General features: G+C 47.7%; 1 long non-coding RNA gene across 1 annotated transcript; it reads left to right on the forward strand.

The window, feature by feature from the left end:
* The first annotated feature begins 4,701 nt into the window (after positions 1 to 4,701).
* Positions 4,702 to 8,104, forward strand: LOC139024944 (uncharacterized). Its single transcript, XR_011476340.1, has 3 exons — positions 4,702 to 4,757; positions 5,108 to 5,190; positions 8,087 to 8,104. It is a non-coding gene; the product is annotated as an uncharacterized lncRNA (long non-coding RNA).
* The last annotated feature ends 209 nt before the right edge of the window (positions 8,105 to 8,313 follow it).

Here is an 8,313-nt window from a genome sequence, read left to right on the forward strand (position 1 = left end):
ATTTCTCTCTCTCATCTTCCTTTCTCTCCCATCATCTATTTCTCTCTCATCATCTCCTTTCTCTCTCATCACCCCTTTCTCTCCCATCATCTCTTTCTCTCTCATCATCTCTTTCTTCCCATCATCTATTTCCTCTCATCATCTCTTTCTCTCATCATCACCCCTTTCTCTCCCTCATTCTTTCTCTCTCCTTCATCCCTTTCTCTCTCTTGTCCCTTTCAACTGTGTGTGCTTAAACAAATACACCCCAATCCAGGCTATTCAACTGACGACTTCATATGGACTGGAAAACGTGTGGGGACATGACATTGATGAGTGCATCACTGTTTGTGTTTGTAGTTGTGTGTGTATTTGTGTGTGTATTTGTGTGTGTTGTGTGTTTTGTGTGTGTGGTGTGTGTGTGTTTGTTTGTGTGTGTGTCTGTGTTTGTGTTGTGTGTTGTGTGTGTGTTTTGTTGTGTGTGTGTGTGTGTTTTATGGACTTCTGGATGGAGAGAATGTTCTGAAGCAGGCCACAGGACCTGAGAAAGAGATCATTGATTTTCTCCATCTCCCCTCTCCTCTTCCTCCCCCCTTCTCCTTTTCTGCCTTGTCTTCAGAGCTCAGCTCAGGTAAGGCTGGGACTGAGGACTTAGAAAGGCAGGCTGTCTGTCAGGCAATGGAGCTGGTGAGAGTGAGGAGGAAAGAAGAGAGGAGAGGAGCTGGGGACTTGTTCAGATCCTTGCATCTTAATAAATCTGCACACAGACAGAAAGAGAGCGAGGAAAAAACAGACAGAGGAGAGAGCAGAGAAGATGAGAAGCGAGGAGATGGAGGAGATAGATAGAGAGATAGAGAAGGCAGTGAGGAGATGGAGGGAGAGAGAGAGCTAAGAGAAGGCAGTGAGGAGAAGGAGGGAGAGAGAGAGACATAGAGACAGTGAAAAGATGGAGGAGGAAAGAGAGAGCTAGAGAAGGCAGTGAGAGAAGGAGGGAGAAGAGAGAGCTAGAGATGCAGTGAGGAGATGAGGGGAGAGAGAGAGATAGAGAATGTAGTGAGGGGATGGATTGAGATAGAGAAAGATGTGAAGGAATGAGTAGAGAGGAGAGAAGGTAGTGGGAAGATGGAGCGAGAGAGAGAGAGATAGAGAAGTTAGTGGGAAGATGGAGCGAGAGAGAGAGAGATAGAGAAGTTAGTGAGGAGATGGAGGAGCGAGAGAGATAGACATAGAAAAGTTATGAGGAGATGGAGGGACGAGAGAGATAAGATAGAAAAGTTAGTGAGGAGATGAGGAGCGAGAGAGATAGAGATAGAAAAGTTAGTGAGGAGATGGAGGGTGAGAGAGAGACAGAGACAGAAAAGTTAGTGAGAGATGGAGGTGAGACAGAGACAGAGACAGAGACAGAGACAGAGACAGAGACAGAGACAGAGACAGAAAAGGTTAGTGAGGAGATGGAGGGTGAGACAGAGACAGAGACAGAGACAGATACAGAGACAGAGACAGAGACAGAGACAGAGGACAGAAAAGTTAGCGAGGAGATGGAGGGTGAGACAGAGACAGAGACAGAGACAGAGACAGGAGACAGAACAGAAGACAGAGACAGAGACAGAGACAGAACAGAACAGAGACAGAGACAGAGAGAGAGATAAGTAGTGAGGAGGAGGAGAGAGAGAATAAGGTAGTGAGGAGGAGAAAGAGAGAGAGAAGTAGTGAGGAGGGAGAGAGAGAGAGAGAAGGTAGTGAGAGGGAGAGATAGAGATAGAGATAGAGAGAGAGAGAGAGACTCTAACCAATTCTGGAAAATTTGGAAAACACTAAACAAACAACAACACGAAGAATTATCTATCCAAAATGGAGATGTATGGTTAACCACTTCTCCATCTTTTTGGCTCTATAACAAAGAATAAAGAGCAAAAACAGTATACATGATCAAATACAAATCCTAGAATCAACTGATTAAAGACTACCAGAACCCACTGGATCTCCAATTACCTTGAATGAGTTAGCAGACAAAATAAAAACCCTCCAACCCAAAAGGCCTGTGGTTTGATGGTATCCTTAATGAAAATGATAAAAATATACAGACAACAAATTCAATTGGCTATACATCTCTCTCGAGATGATGGGAGAGAAAGGGATGAGGAGAGAGAAAGAGATGATGGGAGAGAAAGGGGTGATGAGAGAGAAAGAGATGATGAGAGAGAAATAGATGATGGGAGAGAAAGAGATGATGAGAGAGAAATAGATGATGGGAGAGAAAGGGATGAGGAGAGAGAAAGAGATGATGGGAGCGAAAGGGATGATGAGAGTGAAAGTGATGATGAGAGAGAAAGAGATAATGAGAGAGAAAAGGATGATGGGAGAGAAAGGGATGATAGGAGAGAAAGGGATAAGAGAGAAAGAGATGATGAGAGAGAAAAGGATGATGGGAGAGAAAGGGATGATAGGAGAGAAGGGGATAGGAGAGAAAGGGATTGGAGTGAAAAGGATAGGAGAGAAGGGGATAGGAGAGAAAGAGATGATGAGAGAGAAAAGGATGATGGGAGAGAAAGGGATGATAGGAGAGAAGGGGATTGGAGTGAAAAGGATAGGAGAGAAGGGGATAGGAGTGAAAAGGATAGGAGAGAAAGGGATGATAGGAGAGAAGGGGATAGGAGAGAAAGGGATAGGAGAGAAAGGGATTGTGAGCTTCATCCATTAGTCCCTGGCCTGCTTCTATAGATCTGAGAGGAGCAGAGCTGACTGACTACGTGGCCAATCACCTATCAAAGACTCTCTAATGAATAGTCATGTAATCCCCTTACTGCGATGGAGAGAACAGGACGGACGCTAATGCATTCAACCAGGAAAATCACACACACACACGCACACACACACACACACACACACACATAAAACACAAGGACACGCATACACACGCACACACATTTCCCTCAGCTTTTCTACCTTTTTACTCTCTAGAGAGACAAAGGTTTGAAAAGGGAAGAGTTTCTGATCATTCTAACAGCTGACTACACAGTGTGATTGTCCCATTCTGAGTGTGTATGAGAGCTGTGAGTGTTTACAGAGAAAAAGAGGAGAATATTAAGTTTGATTGATAGTCCTTTGATTCTCTCTTTTTCTCACCCCCAACATTCTCACATACACACTCTCCTGTCTCCAGCTATTTACTGATGTTTAAACATGTCTGTGTCTCATTTCCCCTTTTTTGCAATCACTCACTTTTCTCCTTGCCATGTATTCAGCCCATATGAAATAAACACYGAATATCTTGAAACAAGCTRGTCTATCATTCTCCCTCTTCTTCACCCTCCTCCTTTCATCCTTGTAATGTACTCAGCCATATAAATAAACATGCAAACAAACCAACTCCTCTGTGCCACTAAACGACCCACAAGATAGTCTCRATTAAATCCAGAGAGGATTGGTCCATTCGAACACCTTTTTCAGGGGGATATGGTTGTCAACTTGGCTCATGTCTTAATAAGAACTGTGTTGAAGTCAGTTGGAGAGAGAGGACCCATCACCTGTTTCCTCTCCAGCTTTTAATAAGTTACCAGAGGAGAGGCAGCTGTGGAATCAGATGGAGCCTAGGGGGGCCCACAGGGGACACACTGAGCATAACCATTTCAAAATGTCACGCAGAAGCAGGGAACCAACCTCAGCTCCAAAATGGATAACATCCCAGCTGACACACCACAGTAACGGGAGAGAACAGAGGGAGAGAGGGAAAACAGATTATGACCAAGGAGAGGAAAGAGGGATAGAGATTGAGAGATGAAGACACGAAATACTAGCGAATGATGCYGAACGAGGGAACCATATCAAATAGATGAGAAAAAAGGGAGATCGAGTGAAAGGAAAGAAAACAGGGGACGACTGCATTCTATTTACTCTCCACACCAGTGACCTAGAGGGGATCCAGAATAACGTCTATATTTGTGTTGGCCCCAGCCCTGGATATTGTCATGCTGGTTCATATTTATTTATATATATTTCTGGATTTGTTCTGCTCGAAGAGGTCCTGTTTGAGTTGGCGGAGCTCCAGCAGGCCCATCTGTTTCTGCTCACCCCGGTTCTGTTCTGAACCACAGACAGAAGGACGGACGCAAACCAGAACCATCGAGGGCTCTAAAAACAGGTCCAAAAAGATTTATTTCCCCAAATCCATAATTTTATTTCTCTGGTTGGTCCCTGCAAGTGCAGGGGGGCTTGATGTTGTAAGAAGCCTGGGTCTCTGCCCCCCTCCTCACTGGAAACACAGTGATGAGAAAACACTGTCAGACCTCGGTCTTGGAATGCTCCCTCAACGTCATAATAATTGCACTGACGTCACTCAAATGTTGTAATCCTGATGAAAACAGGACTATTTGCCAGTTCGGTTGTAAGGCAAACTATGTGGAACTCAGTAATGCCAAGTCCAGTATCTGAAGAAGTGAATCTTTGGGAAGTTCACTTCCTCACTCTGGTACTTAGATAAGTCCAACCAACTGTCCAACAAATTCATCAATGCTGATCATCATGCTAACAATCCATAGAGAGAGATGGAGAGATGGAGAGATGGAGAGATGGAGAGGTGAGAGATGAAGAATGAGAGGTGGAGAGATGGAGAGATGGAGAGAATGGAGGTGGAGAGAGTGGAGAGATGGAGAGATGGAGAGATGGAGAGATGGAGAGATGAGAGTTGGAGAGTGGAGAGATGGAGAGATGGAGAGATGGAGAGATGGAGAGATGAGAGAGATGAGAGGGTGGAGAGATGGAGAGATGAGAGGTGGAGAGTGGAGAGATGGAGAGATGGAAGAGATGGAGAATTTGAGAGTGGAGAGATGGAGAGATGGAGAGATGGAGAGGTGGAGAGGTGGAGAGGTGAAGAGATGGAGAGATGGAGAGATGGAGAATGGAGAGGTGGAGAAATGGAGAATTGGAGAGATGGAGAGATGAGAGGTGAATAGGGGAGAGGATGGAGAGATGGAGAGATGAGAGGTGAGAGGTGGAGAGGTGAGAGATGGAGAGATGGAGAGTGGAGAGATGGAGAGATGGAGAGTGGAGATGGAGAGTGGAGAGGTGGAGAGGTGGAGAGGTGGAGAGATGGAGAGATGGAGAGATTTAGAGGTGGAGAGATGGAGAGATGGAGAGATGGAGAGGTGAGAGATGAGAGGTGGAGAGTGGAGAGATGGAGAGATGAGAGATGGAGAGATGGAAGATGGAGAGGTAGAGATGAGAGGTGGAGAGTGGAGAGATGGAGAGATGGAGAGATGGAGAGATGGAGAGATGGAGAGGTGGAAGATGGAAGATGGAGAGATGGAGAGGTGGTGGGCATGAGAGATGAGAGAGAGAGATGGAGAGATGGAGAGTGGAGATGTGAGAGATGGAGAGATGAGAGTGGAGAGATGGAGAGATGGAGAGATGGAGAGGTGGAGAGATGGAGAGATGGAGAGATGGAGAAGGAAGGTGGTGGGCATGAGAGAGAATGGAGAGATGGAGAGATGGAGAGTGGAGAGGTGGAGATGGAGAGATGGAGAGATGGAGAGATGGAGAGATGGAGAGATGGAGAGATGCAGAGGTGGTGGGCATGGAGAGATGGAGAGATGGAGAGTGGAGAGGTGGAGAGATGGAGAGATGGAGAGATGAGAGATGGAGAGATGCAGAGTGTGGGGCATGGAGAGATGGAGAGATGAGAGGGTGGAGGAGAGATGGAATGGAGAGATGGAGAGATGGAGAGAGTGGAGAGATGGAGAGATGGAGAGATGGAGAGATGGAGAGATGGAGAGTGTGGATGGAGAGATGGAGGAGATGGAGAGATGGAGAGATGGAGAGATGGAGAGATGAGAGAGATGGAGAGATGAGAGATGGAGAGATGGAGAGATGGAGAGATGGAGAGATGCAGAGGTGGTGCATGGAGAGATGGAGAGATGGAGAGGTGGAGAGTGGAGAGATGGAGAGGTGGAAGATGGAGAGATGGAGAGATGTGGGCAATGGAGAGATGGAGAGATGGAGAGATGGTGAGATGGAGAGATGGTGGGGCATGGAGAGATGGAGAGATTGAGAGATGGAGAGATTGGAGAGATGGTGAGATGGAGAGATGGAGAGGTGAGAGATAAAGATATGGAGAAATGGAGAGATGGAGAGATGGAGAGGTGTGGGCATGGAGAGATGAGAGATGGAGAGATGGAGAGATGGAGAGATGGAGAGATGGGGCATGGAAGATGGAGAGATGGAGAGCTGGAGAGATGGAGAGATGGTGAGATGGTGAGATGGTGAGATGGAGAGATGGAGAGATGCAGAGGTGGTGGGCATGGAGAGATGAGAGATGGAGAGATGGAGAGATGGAGAGATGCGTGGTGAGAGGTGAAAGAGATGGAGAGATGGAGGAGATGGAGAGTGGAGAGATGGAGAGATGAGATGGAGAGATGAGAGATATGAGAGGTGGGATGGAGAGATGGAAATGGAGAGTGGAGAGAGAGAGATGGAGAGATGGAGAGATGGAGAGATGAGATGGAGAGATGGAGAGATGGAGAAGATGAGAATGGAGAGATGGAGGAGTGGAGATGGAAGATGGAGAGGTGGAGAGATGGAGAGATGGAGAGATGGAGAGATGGAGAGGTGAGGATGAGAGTGAGAGATGGAGAGAGGAGAGATGGAGAGATGAGAGATGGAGATGGGAGTGAGAGATGGAGAGATGGAAGGGTGAGAGATGGAGAGATGGAGAGATGGAGAATGGAGAGAGGGAGAGGTGGAAGATGGAGAGGTGGGAGAGATGGAGAGATGAGATGGAGAGATGGAGAGGATGAGAGATGGAGAGATGGAGAGTGGAGAGAGTGGAAGAGTGGAGAGGTGAGAGATGGAGAGATGGAGAGATGGAGAGATGGAGAGGTGGAGAATGGAGAGATGGAGAGATGGAGAATGGAGATGGAGAATGCAGAGGTGGTGGGATGGAGAGATGGAGAGATGGAGAGATGGAGAGATGGAGAGTGAGGTGAGAGATGAATGGAGAGATGAGAGATGGAGAGATGGAGAGATGGAAGATGGATAGATGGCAGAGGTGTGGGGCATGAGAGAGAGGATGGAGATGGAGAGGTGAGAGATGGAGGTGAGAGATGATAGATGGAGAGAGGGGGGGCATGGAGAGATGGAGAGATGGAGAGATGGTGAGATGGAGAGATGTGGGGATGAGAATGAGAGATTGAGAGATGGAGAGATGAGAGATGTGTGAGATGAGAGATGGAGAGGTGGAGAGTAAAGATATGGGAAATGGAGAGATGGAGAGATGGAGTCAGGTGGGATGGAGAGATGAGAGATGGAGCAGTGAGAGATGGTGAGATGGTGAGATGAGAGTGGAGAGATGCAGAGGTGGGCATGGAGAGATGGAGAGATGGTGAGATGAAGATGGAGAGTGGAGGATGGAGAGTGGTGGGGCATGGGAGGTGGAGAGATGGAGAGATGAGAGATGGGAGATGGAGATGGAGAGATGGAGAGATGGGAGAGGTGGAGAGTGGGGGGACGAGGTGGAGAATGGAGAGGTGGAGAGTGGAAGATGTTGGGGCATGGAGAATGGAACTGGAGAGATTGGAGAGATGAGAAGGTGAGAGTGGAGAGATGGAGAGATGAGTGGTGGGCATGGAGAGATGGGAAGAGATGGAGGAGATGTGAGATGGAGATGAGAGATGGAGAGATGGAGAGGTGGAGGATGGAGGATGGGAGGTGGAGAGATGGAGAGAGAGGTGAGAGATGGTGGGTGGAGAGATGGAAGATGGAGAGCTGGAGAATGAGAGATGAGAGGTGAGAGATGGAGAGATGGAGAGGAGAGGTGGTGGGCATGGAGGAGATGGAGAGATGGTGAGATGAGAGATGGAGAGCATGAGAGATGCATGGTGGTGGGGCATGGAGAGATGAGAGATGGAGAGATGGAGAGAGGGAGAAGGTGGTTGGGGCATGGAGAGATGGAGAGATGGAGAGATGAGATGGAGAGATGGAAGATGGAAGGATGAGAGATGGTGAGAATGGAAGATGGAGAGATGGAGAGATGGAGAGATGGAGAGTGGTGGAGGCATGAGAGATGGAGAGATGGAGAGGTGGTGGGCATGAGAGATGGGAGAGAGATGGAGAGGTGGAGAGATGAGAGATGGAGAGATGGAGAGGTGGTGGGGCATGGAGAGATGGAGAGATGGAGAGGTGAGATGAGATGGGGATGAGAGTGGTGAGGATGGATGGAGATGATGAGATGGAGAGGTGAGAGATGGAGAATGGAGAGATTGAGAGGTGGGGGCAGGAAGATGGAGAATTGGATGAGAATGGTGGGGCAAGGAGAGATGGAGAGTGTGTGAGCATGGAGAG

Source organism: Salvelinus sp. IW2-2015, unplaced genomic scaffold (assembly GCF_002910315.2).
Source record: "Salvelinus sp. IW2-2015 unplaced genomic scaffold, ASM291031v2 Un_scaffold2051, whole genome shotgun sequence".
NCBI lineage: Eukaryota > Metazoa > Chordata > Actinopteri > Salmoniformes > Salmonidae > Salvelinus > Salvelinus sp. IW2-2015.